The 21,571-nt window shown below is 37.9% G+C and overlaps 1 pseudogene; it reads left to right on the top strand.

Annotated features, from left to right (window-relative positions):
* Positions 1-21,571, top strand: part of LOC149267507 (ribulose bisphosphate carboxylase/oxygenase activase 2, chloroplastic-like) — an 84,338-nt pseudogene that overhangs the window by 11,880 nt on the left and 50,887 nt on the right.

Below are 21,571 nucleotides of genomic sequence, written 5' to 3'. Positions count from 1 at the left end.
ATTCACTCTCTTTTTCGATGGGGCTTCAAAAAATAACCTAGGAAAAGCAAGGGCAGGTAGAGTAATAATAGACCCAAATGGGAAAAAAATAATAACATATGAATGGAGTCTTAGATAAATGACAAACAACAGGGCAAAAGCATACAACCTTCTATTAAGCACAAGGCTGTTAAAAAAACTTGCGATCAAGGATCCTATAATTATAGGAGACTCGATAACCATCATAGTAGCAATGGAAAATGAAAAGGATTTCAACAGTATCGCCATCAAAATTTGTCAAAGGGTCAGATCAAACATAAAAAAATCTGGAAACATAACACTCAAGCATGTGTTGAGAAATCAAAACAAGGAAGCAGATAACTATGCAAACAAAGCACTTGAAAGACTAGTTGGGACTGTAAAAGAAAACAATGAAGTCTATGTTGAAAACATACCATGAATTCCATAATTATGATGAGGACTGAGAAAGGAAAAAATGGAAAGAAGCATAACAAAAGGAAAAAAAGGATGATCAAAACTTCACTCCAAGAGTCAGATTGTCTGTAGAACACAACGAAGATTTGATAACAATTGATCTCAAATGCAATCTACATGGCTCAGAGCACAAAATCTACTCAATCCCAAAAAATCTACAAAGCACGTATGATCAGGAACACATGCATCCTTTACTACTGAGCAAAGACGGTAATGGTCATATCAATTACAAGCAGCAGGATCAAAATTGTCACACAAGATCAAGGTTTGTTACAACGGGCAGTTGTACAAGCACAAGGTCAATTCACATCATGACTTTTACCTACAGCAGCAGGTTATCCCTCCGCCCTGAGTTCAATAAATCGGTAGCAGAGCTCAATAATCTCCACCACCTACAAAAATGAGCCTATCCACACTCAAGCCTTCTCATAAGTGATCCCCTCGCCCGCAGTTAGCCTGAAGCCTCTCCACAGTGCTCTCCCTCAGAGGTCTTCTCCTCTGGTTCCCTTTACGCCTATAATTCAAACTCCCAGAATTCTGTAATAGTATCTCCCCATATCAGCGTTGCCTTCCCTTATTTAATACACATGTTGTCTCATATCCCCAGCGTCCTCATGCCTCAGTTTCTTTGTCTAAGAAGTACTCTCATACTGAAAGCAGTCTCTCCTCCTCAACGTCCTCAAGCCTCAGATTTTCTGGAGCCAAACTCTCCATCTACGTTTTACATTTCGCCAATCCATCATCTCCTGGCCAACACCACAGATCAAGACCACTCCATGGATTGATTTTGGAACATAAAGCAGGGTCAGAGCTACATAGTTTCTCTCAGAGATTTGGAGATTTGTCTTCAAGAGGCCAATAATCAGAACTCCACCGTAAACAACAGAGGAACAAGCAGAACATATCAAAGTAAGAGGGCCACCACTGGGACCAAAAAAGACACAACCTCTACAGCAAATCAAAGCAACAGAATGGCCTGCAATCCACTAGAGAAAGCAGAAAAGAACGACAGATGCCCAACTTACAGGGCCAATAGATTTATGATTGGAAGGTTTAACCAAGCTTTAAAGGACCTCAGGGCAAAGATGAAGACAACCAATGTGTACAAGCAAAGAGACATAGATTTACAGAGAGCTGAAATAGAAGATCTAAAAGACAAATGCAAACACTTGGAAGAAATAGTCGAGTACATCAAGACCCTCAATCAAAGCCAGCAAGGGGAAACATCCTCCAGGTACAACAAGAAGCACTTCCCCCAGCAAGAGGAATCAATAAATCAGTTCTAGTGATATTGTCTTTTCTATTAATGCGGTGCAAATATAATTTGTTTCTAAGACAGTATGTAAGGCAATATGCCACTATAGTTTTTTAATTTTATAGAATCAAGGTTGAAAGTGTAGATGCAGGGATTGTGCTCCCATTTTGTGCATTACATTTGAATCATTCTTCTTCCGAATTTACAAGAAGCTCACCCCTTTTCTTTTTTGCAATATAAAAAAAATACCCAACTGTGTTAAAAAAAAAAAAAAAAAAAAGATCTGTAGATTTAATTGTAATTGGTGTATGCATACGAATGGAAATTATGCAGAAAAGTAGAGAATGACAAAATAAGTTCACACACACACATAAGACACAAAATATGTTTTGGGAAACCCTTTCAGGAGAAAACCCAATTGGAAGGTGAGGTTGCTTCACTCTCTTTCTCTGTCTAGAAAATAAGGCTGCAGGTACAAAGAAGTAATGCTTGTGGCCCATCGGCTACCACAGTTCCCAAATCCTCTATGTGTGCTCTAACTCCTATCTCTTCTAGATATCTTTTCTTAGCTATGGAACAAAATTCTCTCGAAAGAATGGAATGCCTCTTCCTCCTAGTGGCTTAGTTATAACACAACCTGATAGCCTACTAGTGGTTAAGTTTGACTACATCAACTCTTAACTAGAGTTACAATATAGACTCTTTTAGAGTCTTTGACATCAAAAACATGTGGCTCGCCCATTTTCCATGAATAATAGGAATTGATGCAACATCTTCACGAACTATAGGTGTGAAAATGGGAAGGTCAACTTCTAAGTGACATCATTGTTGTATACAGACTCTGATTGACGCGCTTCTTGCATTGTTGGAAATATCTTTGTGTGTAGGACAACATGAAATGGTTCCACACTAAAAAAATAATGTTTTACCCCCAAAAAACATCATTTAATGCCTCAAAATGCTCCTAAGAGGTTTTAGCCCCTATTTTGCCAAACTGGGTCTCGCCAGTAAAAACGGTCTCGTGAGCTGATTCCTCCACTTTTTCCACTCCAAATGCATCGATATGGATGAAAAACAATATAATGATCCAATCTGGATCACACCTCCCCATTTTGGGGGGCTTTGGTTCCCCAAAAGCTTCTACTGAATGAGGAGAGGAAATTATTCCTCCACCTTCTCTTTGGTGTACCACTTAGTTTTGCCCAAAAGTTGTCCCTTCAACCCAAACTTCCAAAGGTCATGTTGCTCCTGTCTTGTAGTTTTGGACCTCTTTTGCAAAACTGTATCTTTTGTCAACTATGCCTGAGCTTCTAGTGCCAAATCCTCCATAGAAGGTAGGACATGTTCCTCTTCCTTATCTAGCATGGAAGGCTTATAGAGTTTCAAATTCTCTAAATTCACAACTAAGTAAATGTGCATATATGGTGGTAAACTAAGTCAATAGGCATTATCACCCACCTTTTCCAATATCTAAAAGGGACCATACCTCAGAGCCTTGATTTTCTTACTAAGCCCCTGCAGCCTCTCCTTGTTCAACTATAACCATACTCTGTCTCCAACCTTGAATGACTTCTTTGTTATGTGTTGATCATACTTGGCCTTATACTTCTCCTGCGACTTTTGCAGTGTTTCTTGTACATGTAGATGGATCTCCCTAATCTTCTCTATAATTTTTTTCAGCCCTCAAAGAATCTCCTGTAAGATCTTCCCTCATTCCTCCTTGTTTCCCATATGAAATATCCAAAGGTGAAGGTGGAAAATATCTAAAACAATTTTCAAATGGGGACTTTCTTGTAGAAGTGTGGACTGCTTTGTTATAAGAATGTTGTATATATACCATATTTTCATCCCAGGTCTTCAGATGCTTTTGGTTGTATCCCCTTAGAAGCTACATCAAAGTCGTGTTGTCTACTTCTGTTATCTGTATGTGGATGGAACGTTGTAGATCTCTTCAACTTTGTGTCCATCTTTTTCTGCAATGTAGTCCAGAATGCACAGAGAAATCTTGCATCCCTGTATGAATTGATGCTTCTTGGTATCCCAAAGTGCACCCAGACATGTCCAAAGACAAGTTTGTTGCTTCCTGGTCGCTGATGGTCTTTTTATAAGGCATTAGAACACACATCTTGTTGAACATGTCAACTACCACGAACATGTAGTCATGTCCCTTTCTGGTTGTCAGTAAACCTCCCACAAATTCCATGGAAATTATTTCCCAAGGACGAGTAGGTACATGTAAGGGATGATATAGACCCTATTTCATATTGCTAGGCTTGTTGGTACAACAAAGCAAGCATCCTCTTATGAACATAGCTACCTTCTCTTGCATCTTGGGCTAATACACATACCTTTGCAAATTAGCCACATTATTCCCTACACCAAAGTGCCTTGCAACCTTGGAGGTGTGAGCCTCTTTAATTAGCTATAGTCGCTCACCTTTAGGAACACATAGCTTATCCAGTTTGTTGAGTAACCCATCCTGGAGATGGTAGTCAATGGTGTTGTCACCATCATGCACATGACTCTGACTCTACAACTGTTGATACACCTCCTTGAAGTCCTCATCCTCTGAATATGCCTCTTTGTATGCATCATGGGTGAATGTCTCCATGTGCATAAGAGTCCAAAAAGTTGTAATATTTGATATGGGTGGCCTTGAAATCATGTCATCCAACTTGTTTGTGTTTCCCTTCTTATAATTGATCAGCAAATGAAACTACTGTAAAAACCCCATCCACTTGTAATGTTTGGTTTGTTGTAGCTTACTCTGGGCCCGCAAGTACTGTAACGGCTGATTCTCTTTGTGGATTGTTGTCTCCTTTCCCATCAGATAGTGCTTCCACTTCTTCACATCTTGCACCATGGCATAAAGCTCCTTGTTGCAGGTAGAGTTGAAGAATCTAGGGAAAAGTAGTGTAGTGTGATCCTTTGTTACTTGATAACAATTTGTGGAGTCTTTTTACTTTTCTTGTTAATTATTATTCTTCTTCTTCTTATTAGTGCATATGTGTGTACTTCATCAAACTGCTACCAAAACAAAATAACAAGAACCCAAATTTTAGCTCTCTGCCAGGGACAAACCTCTCCACTCTTGAGAGGAAAAACCTTTGTAAGTTTTCTCTTATTGAAGCTTCTTATTTGAACAATTGCCAACCCGTAGAACTTTGACTAAGTTATCCTCCAAGCATGATTCAAATCCTTCCTCTTTTTGTACTATCTTCCAGCACATGGACCTCTTCCTTCTTGCACTTTACTCCTTAGTACTTCGTCCTTCTTTTGTTGCTTGTCCAAGTCAAACTTCTCTTCTTCTTAGGGCTTCTTCCCCGTCACTAAAAATACTTGAAATTAATATTTAATGCTAAATTATTATTTTTATATGTACAAAGTTAATGATGATTACATACTTTGAAGCATGTTGTTGTTAAGATGGCTCCTCCTATGATGCAATTATGGCCATTTCTTTGACCATTTACTTATACACTTTTTTGGAAATTACTATTAGCATGTTTCGCATATCAGCGTGTTGATCATTTGAGCTTTTCATAATCTTCCTGAAAAAAAAAAAAAAAAAAAAAAAAAAAAAAAAAAAAAAAAAAAAAGGTAATAAATTATTTTTATAATGATATATGAAAAATAAATATAGAAAAAGTGATATTAATAAATGAATGGTTTGTAGTAACATGTACATATAGTTCTAGAAAATCATTTTATATAATTAGGAATATTACCTTTGGAATGATTCTTTTTTGTATGTTCTTGTTATTGCAAGTCTGACAGTGTCTCATTGACCATTGCTCTGTAAATGCGTCCTGTAGTTTAGATATAATTTGGTTCCTAGAATCATTGGATTGATTTTTGTATTGTAAGTGGAAAGTACATCTCCACTAGATCCCTCATGGCTATGTTAAAAAAATCCACATTTCATTAACCTCCAACACCACTTCAAATGAGCTAAGGACCAATTCATCATCATTTACATATTCTATAATTTTTCTTTTCTTAAAATGACATTAATCTTTTTTATCGTTGTTGCTCCATGTAGAACACTAAACATATATGAATTAATAGATTGTTTGAAACATGTTATCTAATATTTTTAAGTATATTATTAAAAAAATATTTAATAATATTTTTTCATACATTTGATTCATCATTTTGCAATATATATATATATATATATATTATTTATTTATTTATTTATTTATTTTAGGCTTTAAGCTCTTTTACACTTAGATTAGAAATAATTTTATCGACCTTGTTTATTTTGTGGCTCTCCATGACACACACCAACCAATACATATTAGTTAAACTTACATATAGTTCAAACATATTAATTTTGTAAAGAATTTACTAAGAACTTGTCTTCTCTAAAAATTTTATGTGCTATTATTGTGTCGATCAATATTTTTGTTACTTGAGACCTTCTAAGACATTTTTTATCAATATACAACCTGGACCAGTCAATACAAAAGCCACTAAATACATTTTACAAATAAATCAAATAATATTCAGCCAAGATTTTTTATGGTAACCAGTACATTTATTTGCATCAACACACTAGTGTGTTTATAACATTAAACGCATTGGCACGTTTATAACATTAAAAGGCACCAGGCGTTTAATTATTCAGCACTATCATGGATTTTTTTTTTAAGTAATTTAAATTATGATGATGCGATTGGTAAGGATAAACACATCGGTGTTATTTGGCAGAGGTGAGTTGGTGCATTATATTACACTGGGAGAAATGATCAATAAATTGGACAGAATCAAAAGTATCATAATATATCGGCGTGTTGTATTACACAAGGAGCATTGATGCATTATATTACATAGGGTGTACCACAAAACATATAATTGCTTAGCCCAAAAAAAAAACCGAAAGGGCTAACAGAGTTTGGATCTAATTCAATAAGTGATTCTCCTACTTTACATGTGAAACGTCCTATACATAGTAAGTACACAAACCCATAAAATCTAAAATGCCTAAATTGAAAAACCCTAATTGTGAAGTGGCAGAGAAAGTTAAACCCTAAGGTGAAATTTTGCAAGAAGAAACAAGGGTTTAAGAAAATTATTGATTTTTTTTTCTAAATTTTAATTAATTAAATAGGAACAAATGTCGTAAAAAAATTACAATAAAATCTATAGTAATTTTTTTATTATACGGATATATATATATATATATATATATATATATATATATATTCTAAATTGTAAATAAATCTAACAAAAATTGTTAAATATTTTAACAGTAAAATTTAAGATTTTTGTTATCGAAGGTTTTGAGTGAATCACGATACCTTTCAACTTCTGATCTTTTGGTCAGTCTAAAATAGTTTATAGCTCCACAGTGCTTCTAGTATGTCTCTCTTGCAAATGATCTCTCTTTTAATTAAACCCTAACGGAAATTGTAAATTTTTTTATTAGAAAATAAATAATAAAATTTTAAATCTCTACTAAGCAGGTTTTTTAGTAAACCACCATACCTTTTAGCTTATGATCTTTTGAATAGTTTTGCGGCTCCAAAGAATTCTATTGCTACAGAGTGCTCCTCGTATGTCTCTCTTGCAAATCACTCCCTTGAAATTTTGGGTAAAATAATGAAATGGTGAATAACTTTTTACTATTTAAAAGACTTTATGAAATTAAATTTCGAAAAATCAATTGTTGCTCATTTTTTAATTTAAAAAAAAAAATCGTGTTTTTTGTTTTCAATTTCTCCGCACATTAGTATGTTCGATAGTCAAGTGCATTGGTCGGTTATAAAACAAGTACACCGATATCGTCGAGGCACCAAATTTTTTCAACGCACCGACATGGTACATTTTTTTTTAAATCTCAAAACGGTGTGATTTTTTTTTTAATGCAACGATGTGGTTTCTATTTAAAAGCATTGGTGCTCTAATTGTTATAAGATCACCGAGTTGGTTGAATTCGTTTTTACTTTTTTAAATATGGAAATAGGTATGTAGTGGTGCTTTTTTTTTAAATGCATTTGTGCATTTTTGTAGAACATTGATATGATAACATAATTTTTTCAAAACGTTGGAAACCTGCGCGAGTTATTTGAATGTCCTGGTGTTGTTCTTTTTTTAAACGCATCGGTGCGCTTTGTTATGATAAGCACACAAGTACAATTTAAAAGTTATCTGAAACTTTAATTTCACATAAAATGACACATTAATCTCAAATTATCCTTTAGGATGCATCTACATGAATTACAGTAGTTCACAATATACATTTTTCGCTTAAAGTCGTCTTATTCTTGAAAAATGATTTCAAAATTATATTGAAATTCAAATTGTGGTTATATGGTTCTCGAATATAATTTTAGATATGCACACAATTTTATTTCTGATTATTCTCAAATGCAGGGACTAATACGTAAGGTGAGACGTGTGTACAGTTGTAGGGAAACGTGTTTGGTACAGTAAGGCAAGGTACCTGGTATATTTGTCTATATGTGTATATTAATACCTAACATATGAGTATATGTGGCAACACATAGCAAGACTTAGTGGAAGTGAAAAAAAACATGTATCGTGGCATGGTGCAGTAGGATATGGACCAAGTTTGTCAATGACAAGAAAGACGGACATCCTTCCAAAGGAAAATAACCTTCATGCATTTGGAGGTTGAGCTCAAAGGCATAGAGGCTGACCTAAATATTTGCAGGGCATAACTTAGAAAACCCACTAGGAAACAACAAGAACTAGCTGAGTGGAATGGTGAGTTGCAAAAGTAGTTGTGGGAAATGAAATGCCAAGTTGAATCCTCCAAAAGGAAGGATGGTAATAGCACGAAGAGGCCTCGTGAGGCTAAAAAGGAGAAGAGGATAATCTCTTGTTGGTGTCGTGGAGAAGAGAACCTGAAAAATGATTGTCCCCATGTGAAGAAAAAGACAGGAAATTTCCGATGTGGGCCACAGGAACACGAATTAACAATGCATGACACAAAAAAGGAGGAGGGGGGATTCCCTCAAACTCATTGACATATATATCTATGTGTGTGTGTTGAAAAGGTCCCATGTGAACTTTTAGGGAATGTAAGACTTCAATGTTGTTGTGAGCCTTGTGAAGAAGTGTTGAACTGATGTTGGTACATGAAGATGCATGTGTACACATATACCTGTGTGCATTGTATGATGGCCTAGAGTGCCATGAATGTTGGACCCATGGAAATTGAGTTGATTTTCGGGTATTGCTTTATTTAAGACTTATGTGTTGTGGCCTTGATTGCTTGACTTCATGGATTGATATCATTTTGAATTTGGACTTGTGCATGGCCATGCTGGTTGTTGGTCTTGGTTACAATGTTGTTTTACATGCAATTTTTTTTTTGAACTATTTTGTTGTGAATTTCATGTCCTTTTGCAATAATTGCCTTTATTTTTCCTCTTGCATTAGTTTTCAATCTTTAAATCTTGAATTGCATGCTTAGGGATCTTGGAATGAGGAGGTGGGAGTGGTAGGAAGGCCACATAATCTTGAAAAGGGCAGTGCTTAATGGACATGAAGGAAAACATTTCAAGTAAGTCTCCAGGAAAAAATGGAACGCTATTGGGCAATGGACATGAATATAATAGCAAGTAAAAATGAAACAATAGCAATGTGAAAAGGTTGTATAATGCATGCTTGGCCTCAATCAGGGAGTCATCTAAACGACATATTTACTTGGAACAAGCTAATGGTTGCTTAGGCATGATTAAGTAATGTAACAACCTAATGGGTTGGTTGAGTCCATGAGAATAATGGACAGAGATATGTGTAGCCAGGAAAATGGCTAGAAGGGAGTTCTCTTAAACCTTGACTATATTTTCATGTGCACTTATGTCTTGCATACATTACTATGTTGATGAATGGTGGCATATTACAAACATAATCAATTTTATCGATATGTGTGTGTGTGTGTGTCTATGAAAATTCCATTGTGTCTGACAAGGTTGTCAAAGGTCATTTGAATGAAGAGATGACTGCTCAAAATAAAAAAAATAAAAGATTAAGGATATGGATGACATGAAAGGATTTCCACTGTGATGAGGAATTTATTGGGAAAAAAGGAAAAAAATTTAATTACACCAAAGGTATTCCTCTGTGGGGTTGGGCTGGGCGAATCTGACTAATCAAAAATTTTGATTTTAGTCATCCTACATTGAATCAATTTTACCATGTGGCACGTGAATCTATTAAACAGTGCCCTGAGTAAACTGTGTTGAAACCTCCTTCGTTGATCACGTTAGACGTTTCAAAATTCCTAGTGGAATCTTTGATCTCTGAAAGCATGAAAAACTCTAGTCTGGTTCTTGAGTTCAACGATTTATACCTCTACAACAACTTCATTCATTTCGTTTCCAAGAGACGGGACTTTCACTATTTTAAACACAGGTAGATGCTCAATCCAACTATTCCACAAAAATGATCCCTTCGGTAGCGCCCTGGATAAATTGTGTTGAAACCTCCTTCATTAATCATGTTAGACGTTGTGAAATTCCTAGTGGAATATTTGATCTTTGACAAGATGAAAAAAACTAGTCTAATTCTCAAGTTCAACGATTCATATCTCTGCAACCACTTCATCTGTTTTGTTTCCAAGAGATGAGACTTTCACTATTTTAAACACAGACAGATGCTCAATCCAACTATTCCATGAAAATGACTTATTTTTTGTAATGAGAGATCACCATGGTCAGTTCTATAGTTGTTGCTTGCCCCATCAATATGTTTCATGTTTTCCTGTCTATTGCATCATCTCTTTATTTATTTTATGCTTATACATGTTTTGTGAACCCACTATCTATTTACCAATTTTGGAACAACCCAATTCAACATTTATGGTTGGAGCACAAATTTACATATATACATATACATGAAAATATCCATATTCTGCAGAAACCCAATTCAATGTTTGGTTGTTTAAGTCTCTGAAAAATTATACATATTGGTTTTTAGTTGTGGACAAACTGACATTTTTAAGCAAACAGGCTTCATGCCCAAAGCTTGTAGGTAACTCCTCATTATTTTTAAGTTGCAATGTGAAGAACTCGACCACCCCTCCAATCAATTATTCCAATGTTCTAAAACCAACAACCATAAAAGAATTATTGTTGGGACAAATGAAAAAATGAAGCAAAGTAAGAAGGACGGCTGGAAGGGACTTGCCTTTGATATATCAAATGAACAACGGGATATTACTTGTTGAAAGGGAATGGTAAAATCTTTGTTTCAAGCTCTTATTAGCTCAGGTACCCATAATGTTGTTATGAGCTCCTATGAATATGCCAACACTGTTCAATGTAGGTAATATTATCAACTTCATTCTATTTCCATTTTCACAACCGTGATGTGTGTCTCAGGAATAGGTTTAGATGGGTTTGTTCTATTGTTCATATTCCGTAGAGTTAATGCATAGTCTATATTTAATGGACCTTTACACAAATATGGACATGAAGAATTGGGGTTGAGAATAGAGAATGTAGTTGGCTTAGCTTAGTGCGAACACCATCCATTACCTAGTCCCATCATATATTTCTTGGGAAAAAAATGGTGGAGCTAATTGAGTTTGTAAAGCTAAATTTGATAACATTAGCAGGTTGGAAATGGACAACACTTAGGATGGTAACTACATTGCTCCTATTTTCATGGATAACTTAGCTGTTCACATTGCAAAAAACTTTATGGGCTTGCCAAATATTAAGATATTGCAAATTGGCACATCTTTAGGTATTGTTTTAGTTTCAAGGCCCTTGAATTCATTAAGTTATTTCAACCTAGGGCATTTTTAAGGATTGTTTTAGTTTCAAACCCCAACATTTATTAAGGATTGTTGACTGAGGCATCATTTGGGGTTGTTTCAATTTTATGCATTATGATTTTCTTTGGTTTTGATTCGATGTTTCTTCATTTTAGGGTCCTCTTACTCTGGGTATATGGGGAGGCAAAGGCCAAGGGAATTCATTCTAGTGTGAGATTGTGTTTTCTAAGACGGGGATTGAGTAAATTTCCACTTCCTTTGAACTCTTAGGATCACATTGTCTAAAAAACTCATGCTTGGGTTTATTATTTCAATACAAAATAGGAATATTGAAAATGTTGACATGTTATAGGTGCATAAACTCTAGAAGGGTTAAATTTTATGGAATTCTATTTAGGTTTCGACTAAGTTTTGATATTTTATTTGCAAAGAGTTCTGTCACAATTTATGTTTGTATGCCCTCCTTTTTTTTTCTATTTTTCCCCTGCAGCCCAATCATGATGAGTGTTGGGGAAGTTGAAAGTGGAAATGCAGGAGAGCCTACAAAATTAATCTGGTAGAGATACTATGAAGCAGTTGATATTATCAAGAAAGAGAAGATGTGTGTCCTCTTCATCAATGATCTTGATACAGGGGTAGGAAGAATGTGAAGCATAGCTCAATATATAGTAAACAATCAAATGGTGAATGCCACTTTCATGAACATTGCAAATAATCCTACAAATGTTCAACTTCCTGGGATGTACAACAAGCAAGTCAATCCTCATCTTGTTGGCATTTTATAATATAATTGGTAAGATTCATAAACGTTTTACACGTTTCTTTTTTGTAGTGGAAACAATTTTACAGTACTTAAAACTAAGTATTTCCAATTGGGTACATTATCTATGATAATAAGGATTCAAGGTCACAACCCTTCTCAAATAGGAAAATGAGAACAAAATAGTGATTTTGTGATGGTGATTAAGAGGCATTTGTTTGACTATTAAATAGACTTGGTGATGCATTTTTGTTTCTTGTTTAGATTATGTGAAATTAATATCCATTTTTTTATGTATTTATAACTAAATTATTTAAAGTAGACATGTCTTTATCATTGTGAACCTGATGTAATATTAGCTTGGAGAAATGTGAAAAACATGAATTTTAGTGGCTATATCGTGACATGTGGAAAAAATAATATTTTTTGAGTTGTCCATTAAGAAATAATCAAATAAAACCAATAGAGTAACATATCTACTCTTTCATATTGCAGGAGATGAATAACAATTTCCGTTGCATACGGCTGGCTGAACCGCACTGTGATCTAGGGTTGGCGACTGCTGAACCGCCGCCTCGGCCCTCTGCGCGACGTTGTTCCACTCTATGGTGATCCGGATCCTGCCCCTTGATCAATTTGAGCTGATCTGGGGGCTATGCCCGCTGCTCAAGGTTGAGCTCGGCTGAAACGAGCTAAAGTTGATCCAATGGAGCCTCTTGCAGCCCCTTCTGAAGTCGAGGCTTTTGTTAACCTGCTGAGATCCCTTCCTAAAAAGAAAACGTCTGAGGCAACGAAATTTGTAAAACGCTTGGATGACATCCCTGAGATCTCGCTTCCTCCCGAGAAGCCGATCCAGGTCGCCCTCTCTCTTGCTGAGCGTGCATTGGTTGGACAGTTCACTGGGCTCTGGCCCTCTCCCAAATCCACAGAGAGCTGGGTCACAAGGAACTGGGCGCCGCTCATTAAGAGCAGAGTTACCTCGTATTTTCTCGGGAAGGGTTTCTTCCTGTTTGAATTTGCTGAAAAAGAAGACAAGGAGCTGATATTCCGCGATGGCCCTTATTTCATGGGCCCTCAAGGGCTGTATCTTAATAAATGGACGCCTGATTTTGATCCAGCAGTGGACGTTGTTGTTGGGAAAAGTATCCAATACGGAATGACCCTATCCCACTCTAAGGGTGATAGTACCTCAGCAACAACTGAATGCAAAGCTATTCAAGATTACTTCTTTATGAGATGAGAGAGAGAAGAGAAGGATGATCCACTAACCGTTATCTTGCGCTAATGGTTGATCCAATCTTCACTCCTTGCTGCTTGCTCCTAGCTCCTTGCTCTTTCACCGGCCCAGCTACACAAAGATCCTGTAAAAGCACAAGAAAAGGAAACTACAAGAAGCATACATCCATAATCGATTCAGGGATTAGCATAAATCAAATATACAAGCATCAATTCACCATAGAGACACATGCATATAGAAGAACCTCAAATACTTTATTAATAGAAGAAGTAAAGTTCTGAGAATGTTACAACCATAATAGGCCCAATCCAGCAACACCTCCCAGCAGAAAGAAATCTCCTCTTCACCTCCTTCAAAGCAAACACCCAATAGTTCTATACTCAAACCAACAGCACTTCCTTACTTGCACAAAATTCCAGCCTCCTTAGACCTCATGAGAGAGCTCTATATATAGGAGATTTGGAGAAAGGATGAGTCATCTTGAGACTGGCATGAAGCTGACTAGTGTCCTCTCCCACTTTAGTTAATCTTCAGTTATTGAGTCCACTTGGAGATTCTTGCTTCCACTTGGAGATCAAGACCCTCTTACTCATCACAAGGCGAATTCCTTGACCCAAGTGTCAGTTTGGAAGCTTCCTGGGCAATTGACACCTTGCAGAATGACTGTGCCACTTGGCCAATCTCGCCCAGCGCAGGTAGCCTTCATTAGATTTGACATTCAGCACAGGTACAGCGTGGAGCAGTTGACATTCAGCGCAGATGCTCAGTGGAGCAGCTGACATGATCCAAAAACAGCTTGTTTTTGAGTGTTTTCAGGTGGAGAACTGATTTTCAGTGCTGTGGTTTGCTGACCTTGTTCCTCTAGGGGTAGGAACAACATGTTTAGGGACTTTGGATCCCTCAGATTATTGAAATTTCATGCTTCATGTTGTTAGGCACAAAAATGTCTATAACAGACGTCCCCTCAGTCGTCCCTGTGTGGGTTCGTTTGCCAAACCTGCCAATGCATTGCTGGAACTGGGAATCCCTCATGCACATCGGAAATACCCTAGGTAAATTCATTGATCGTGCCAACAGTAAATATCAATTCGACTGCGCTAGAATCTGTGTTGAAGTTGATATGGAGGTCAGTCTGCCGGAAGCGATAAAGATTAAAGTGGGTAGCTGGTCGCATGTCCAAAAACTAGACTATGAGCAGCTCCCATTTAAGTGCAGGAAATGCCACGTCTACGACCACTTTGCTAGAGGCTGTCCGAAGAACAGTGATACAGAGAAGGGTAAGGAGGAAGGATGGACTCAGGTTAAAAGAGCCAAAAACAAAGCTCCAAGATCCGGCAATAACAATACCAAAGCCCCACAGACCGGCTCAGGGCTTCAAACCCCTCACATGGAGGATCAAGGAAATAAATTTATTCAATTAAGTTCAGCAACAGAAAACTCTCAAGGAGCAGAGATACAAAATGAAGGACCATCTCACAATGAGCCCCCGCCGGAGTCAAAGCAAGCCGAAAAAAATACAGTCATAACGGAAGAGATACCCTCAGAAGAGACTGAGGATGGGCAAAGTTCGGAGGATTCAGAAGAAGAAGGAGAAATAGCAGGTGCACAAGCTTCGCCCAGACGATCAATGAGAGGCCGAAAATCCGCCCGAGAAAAGAGAGAGCAGGAGACATACAAAGACAAAGTGCAAGGAAGCCAGCCCACCCTCGAGAAACTCTTGGCTAAAACTCCGAAGATGACTAGAAACCAGATCCAGAGCTCCAAAGGAGCTCCCCATTCCAAAAGCAAATGATGAAGATCGTCTCCTGGAACTGCAGGGGTATGGGGAGCAAAATAAAAGAAGAAGCCATTAAAAGTCTGATAAGATCCGATTCTCCTGACATACTCCTCATCCAGGAGACTAAAATGGAGGATAAGGCCTTCCTCCACATAGGCAAAAATCTATGGAAAAGAAGTGAAGGGCAAGCAGTCTCAGCCCGGGGTGCCTCAGGAGGCCTGGGCACTTTATGGAACACAAACAAATTCACGAAGGTTCAAGAGATCGCCAACTCTCACTAGTTGTTCACAAAGCTGAAGCATGTGGGCTCAGATGAGACCCTTTGCCTTATTAATGTGTATGCTCCAGTCAGCGCTGGAGAGAAAAAGATCTGTTGGGAATCCATTAGAGGATTGGCAGATTCTAAAACTCTGGAAAATATCATCATTGTCGGAGATCTAAACCTCACCTTATCCTTGGCCAAAAAACGCAGAGGAAGCATAGTAAGGGACCCGGCACGCGAATGGGTGGAGGACTTGCTTCAGGATTGGGACATGATCGACATCAAACCCTCATCGGGCAAATACACCTGGTCCAATAGAAGGCTCGGCCCGGGTCACATTGCTGCAAGGTTAGACAGATTTTTTGTTCAAAGTTCTTTTCTTCTTCTTGGTTTAGAATCTAGAATGTACATTCTCCCTTGCAGCGTGTCTGATCACAGACCCATCAAGCTAGACCTTGTGGCCCATATGGATTAAGGCCCCATTCCTTTTAAATTCAGCCCCCTGTGGGTCAAGGAGCAAACCTTCATGCAGCTAGTAAAAAATACATGGAAGCAGCCTGTCAACGACTCTGCCTTCTTTGTTTGGAAGAAAAGCTCAGGAGAGTGAAGGCTGCTCTGAAAACTTGGGCTAAATCCCTTCCCAATCCAGCAGTGGAAAGGAAAAAGATTCAAAAATGCCTCGAGATCCATTAGTTGAATGCGGAAAATGAAGTGATCACAAAAGAAGTCCTGGATAAGGAAGCTGAGCTCCAGCAAAATCTTCTAAAAGCAAGCTTGGCCGAGGAAGAGTATTGGAGGGTCAAATCTCGCAGGCTTTGGCTCAAGGTAGGAGATAGGAACTCTGCTTTCTTTCACAAGCAATCCCAGGCTCGAAAAAATTTTAACTCCATCTCTGAAATTAAGGACGAGAACAATACCCATAGAGACATTCAAAGCATAAAAAATGTCGCCTTCCATCATTTCAAAAGCCTGTATAGTGAAAAAGAGGACCAAGGGCAGATGCCATCCTTAGCGAATGAGGTACCAATGTTGATCTTGGCCAGAAAGAACCAATTATTGGAAGCAGATGTCACTAATGAGGAAATTAAAGCCGCCCTATTTTCCATGGAGCCTGACAAGGCTTCGAGCCCAGATGATTTCACTGCCAGATTCTTGCAAACTTGCTGGCAGATTGTGGAAAAAGATTTAGGCAGAATGGTTTGAAAATCTCAAGCTTTCCAGAAAATAGGAGGAGGTACCAACTCGCCTTTCTTAGCCCTTATCCCTAAGGAAAAAGGAGCCAACACTTTCTCCAGATTCTGCCCTATCTCCCTTTGTAACATAGGTTACAAGCTGATAATAAAAGTGATTGCCAATAGGTTGAAATCTATTCTTCCTTCCATCATTCCAGAGAACTAGGGAGGCTTCATACAGGGAAGACAGATCGTGGACAATTTTATCCTGGTCCAAGAGGCGATCCACTCAAGCCTGACCTGGAAAGAGAAAGGCATGGTGGTCAAATTAGACCTTGAAAGTGCCTTTGATAGGGTAAGGCACATATTTCTGCTGGATGTCTTGCACAAATTTGGGTTTTTTCCCAAATTCATCACCTGGATCAAGGCTTGTATCAGTGAGCCTTGGATCGCCCCTTTGGTGAACGGAAGGGCCACAGACTTTTTCAAGGCCTCCAGAGGGCTAAGGAAAGGGTGCCCCTTATCACCCTTGCTCTTCGTTATCCAAGCCTCCGTCCTTAGTTTCCTCTTGAACAAAAAGCAGACTGACCAAGAAATAATGGGAATAAACATCACAAGAGGCGTCAAAAGTATAAACCATGCTCTGTTCGCGGATGATACTCTTCTCCTGGGCGCTGCCTCCCTTCCTTCAGCTAAAAAATTCAAGGAAGTGCTGGATGTCTATTGTGAGGACTCAGGAAGTAATCTCAATAAAGGCAAATGTCACACCTACTGCTAGAATATAAAGGTCAGAACGATCCAAGCCATTTCTAACTGTTTTGGTTTTGCAGCTTCCTCTGCTTGGTCATCCTTCAAATACCTGGGACTCCCTATCTTCCAGAAAAGAGCCCTCAGCAAAGACTGGTTGCCTTTGCTGGAAAAAATCAAGTCAAAAATCTGTTCCTGGGGATACAACTAGGTCAACCTAGCAGGTAAGACTGTGCTAATAAAAGCTTTACTAAATAACCTTCCTATCTATCAGGCTGCAGTGATGATGGCTCCTCTTGGCATCACAAGTGTTATCTCAAAATCAGATCCTGATAGGCTGCTGGTCAGGTTGACTCTAAGTAACTATTTCAACCTACTTTAGGCTGAGGCTTAGCCTCCTCAACCTGAGAGGGCTCTCTCTTGATGGATTAATGATTTTGATTAAAGATAAGATGGCTAACTCTTATAGAACAACTGTGAAAAATATGAATGGTGGAAACACATTAAACAAAACTATCCATTGGGCTTATGGAGTCAACAACACCTCAATATAACAATGAACTCAACCCTACATGGAAGTCAGGGCATTCAGCATTTAAACATTCAGAACATAAACTCATATGGGACCACACAGTTTATAAATGTATACAGGAAGTCAGAGCACATTCAGTGAATTCTGAGTGATTATACATCCATACCGCTGTAAGAATTAAGAAAAGGACAACATCACATATTCTGAACATAAAAAATCCTTCATGAATCCTGAGAAGTAAAGTCAAACATGTATTACTGAAAATGAGTCTTACATAGGCCAAATACAAACTTTTCCATAAAATTTTCCAACCCCGATTACCTTGCTGTTTCAGCTATATATAGAGCTCTTATACTAACTGATCGAGATTCCTCCTCAAGCATGAGGGGAATTCGAAAACTACTTCTATTACTGACAACTCTTAAACTCTAACTACTTAATAAATACAACAAAGTGTTGACTGGAGTTTTTTAGAGATCTAAATCAACTATGATTCTAACTCCATATTACATGCATGATGGCTTTAATTAAGATGATTCCTTTCTATGACATCTGGTTCTCTTTCAGTTTGGCTGAGATGGGTGTTTAATGCTCCATGTTAACATTGGATGTTGTATCTTCTTCACTGTCCAGAAAAATTAGGAGACTATCCTTGCTTCTCGGTTGTATGATCTTTGAATCTTCATAAGTCGGTTTTTTAATTGTTGTCCCTCAAAATATGACGGTGGCCACGTTTTGATGTGTTGTCCGCTATTATGAAACCTGATTTGATGATGTGTCATCCACTGTTTCGAAAACAAAAAGGAAAACGTATTCAAGTTGTCTGATACATGCTTCAATTTCCTTATGATATGACAAAATGCCACTTTTTGATTCAAACTATTTATTTCCACTTGTGCTAGTCTGATTGGCTGTTGTAACTTCAGGTGTTCTCGTTGTATACAACTGTCCTTCGAAATTTTCCCGCTTCAACTTCAAAACTGCTTGATTTATGTTGAAATCATCACTTTCAGCAGTTTCGTAGCGCGCTACAAAACTGCTGAGTTATTTAAAACAACTTGTTTTTAACCTGAGACCTTTATTAACCGAGTGCTTGATTGCCAAAAACTTCTTTAGACTTTCTAAAGGCCGAATAGTGATTTATATTTCTTCAGAAAGATAAGATCAAGCAAACTTATCAAAATTTTGAAATAGAATCTTACTTGAAATGAAAACTCATTTAGCAGGTCCTTTAAGCTGGCTTCGCTGTGCCTTCAGATCTTCAATTTGTTTCTTCATAACCTTATTTCCAGCTCTCAGTTGCATATTGATCCTTCTGATGTACTTGGCTTCTTTGATTGCTGGTACTGTCCAAGTGTGAAATTGTGAATGGCCATCAACCACTGAATTCACCTAGGCTTCTATAGTTGCATTCCCTTTCCATAGAGTTTTATAATAGTTTGCTTGTATGACTGCATGTCTTCTAGCAGCTTTCTTCAATTTGGCAATCTCATGCTTAGCTGATTCTAATTGGCTCTTCAGGTCTGCTATATTATCTTCTTTAGATGTGATGACTGTTTTGCCTGTGTTTTTCTTTTGCCAACGTTGTGTCCCTTCCCCTGTTTCCTCTGTTTTTTACAGTGCTTCCTGTACTTGCTGGAATCTCCTTGGCATAGGTCTTCTAGGTTTAAAAACAAACTCTTCAGCTGGCTCATCAAATTTAAGCATTTTTTAGGCCTTGGCTTTCTTGGTGCTTTCTTGTTCTGACTGTATCAACTCAATTTGAACTGGTAGAGACTGCTCAAAGTCAATAGCCTGTAATAAGGCATTTAAACTTCCCTTGGACACTGGACTTTCTTCGACTGCTACAGCTTTACCTTTTTCCTTATTCATCTGGCTTCTTGTTCTTATCCTTGAGACTACTTCAGATGTGCTTGTTTCAGGTATAGTCTTTTTACCATGAGCTTTTTCCTTAGTTGATTGCTGAGGTTGATCTTGGATGATGAGTGGCTTCACTTGTTTTCTTACTTGTGAATTTGGAACTCTTTTAGCTCTTGCTTCTGTTTGGAGCTCAGCTATTGTAAAATCTCTAGCAGGTAGAGGAGTGAAGCCAGTTTGGCTTTTGAAGCCAGCCATAAAAATGAATGAATTCCAATCTCTGTCTACCTTTTGGAGCCCATCTAAAACCAGTAGTTTGATCAAACCATGATGAAACAAAAAGGTTTCACAATCCTCTTTCCTCAGCTGTACCTTATCACACATCTTACTCAAACTACGGAAAAGATAATAAGGTAAGTCTATGGAGACCTTCCCAGTGAAATGCAAAAGGAGTTTAAAATGGTAAGAGTAAACCTTGTTATACCTTCCTTCACAAGTCAGATATTTCTGTATGCAGGTGAGTAAATGAGCATAATATTCTTTAACATAACTCCTGGGCACTGCCTTACTTAAATCTTCATTTACAAATTCATCCTTCAAAAACTCCTTGCAAGGATTCATGTCAAACTTGAAATTTTTAAACCATTGCTCTTGTCCTCGTGGGATCTCTGTCACGGTAGATATCACTTCTGGCGAAACCTACAATTCTATCATGGCTACTTTTGAATTCAAGCTTGTGAAGTTAAGTGCAAATTCTTTAGTTACCTGTGCGTGCCCTCCTTGTAACTTTTTGCAAAAATTCCAGCACCCGGCCTTTTTAAATGCTTTCTCCACCTCTTTATTTCTCAGCGTTATATCTAAGCCTTCAGCCTCAGTCCTTAGACATTTGCCGGATCTGTGCTCCTTTTTCTCCATTGATTCTTCCAAATCTTCGCAAACAATGACTACCAGCTCCGGTTGGAATTGTGATTCAGCTTCTATTTGAATTCAGCCTCGCTTGATTATCAGCCTCGCTTGATTATCTTTGTAGTTGAATTTTAAATTTTGCCGTTTAAAATCTTTCAAGTTGTAATCTTGCAGATTTGTCATTTCATGCAAGACTTACGACCATCATTAAGTTTTATGCACAGTGGTCTTTCTTGGAAATGATGATTCATGCGTATCAACAGATCTAGTGGTGGTGATAGTGGCAATGAGTGGTGAAATGTGATAAGAGGGGTACATGAGCTGACATGAGAAGACATGGCCTATGACTCACCTAACGGATTTGACATTTCGGGAAAGATTCGCTGCGAAATGTACGAATCCATGATTTCGCAGCGCTGTCAGTTTTAAATTTGAATGATGCGCTGCGAAACTGCCTAATCAGGATTGCGCTGCGAAATTACAAAAAGGCACGGTGACTGACATAAGATAACAGGTGGCTATAAAACAATGGTAGATGGAGGGGAACCAATGGGAGCTGAGAATAACTTGACTCAAAAACTCTTCAAAACTTCAGATTCTAAGGGAAGAAAATTAAAACAAAAATAAACTAGCACTGACCTTTGTCATCAGGCTAGGATGAAAAGTTACATATATCAATTTTAGTTCTAAGTGATAACAGTGGCTCCACTTGGGATAGTGTGCTCCTGTAGTACACTAAGAACTCGTATGTCCAGTGCTTTTTCCAATTTATGAAAACATAGATGGAGTTGACAAGCATCCTTTTCTAGCTTTGTGAGCCTTCACCTCGGGCTTGAGC

This window comes from Pinus tabuliformis, chromosome 6 (genome assembly GCF_031772625.1).
Source record: "Pinus tabuliformis cultivar Carrire ecotype Pingquan chromosome 6, CPIR1, whole genome shotgun sequence".
NCBI lineage: Eukaryota > Viridiplantae > Streptophyta > Pinopsida > Pinales > Pinaceae > Pinus > Pinus tabuliformis.
Note: the sequence above shows the minus strand (reverse complement) of the source record. Positions and strands in the feature narration are given on the sequence as shown.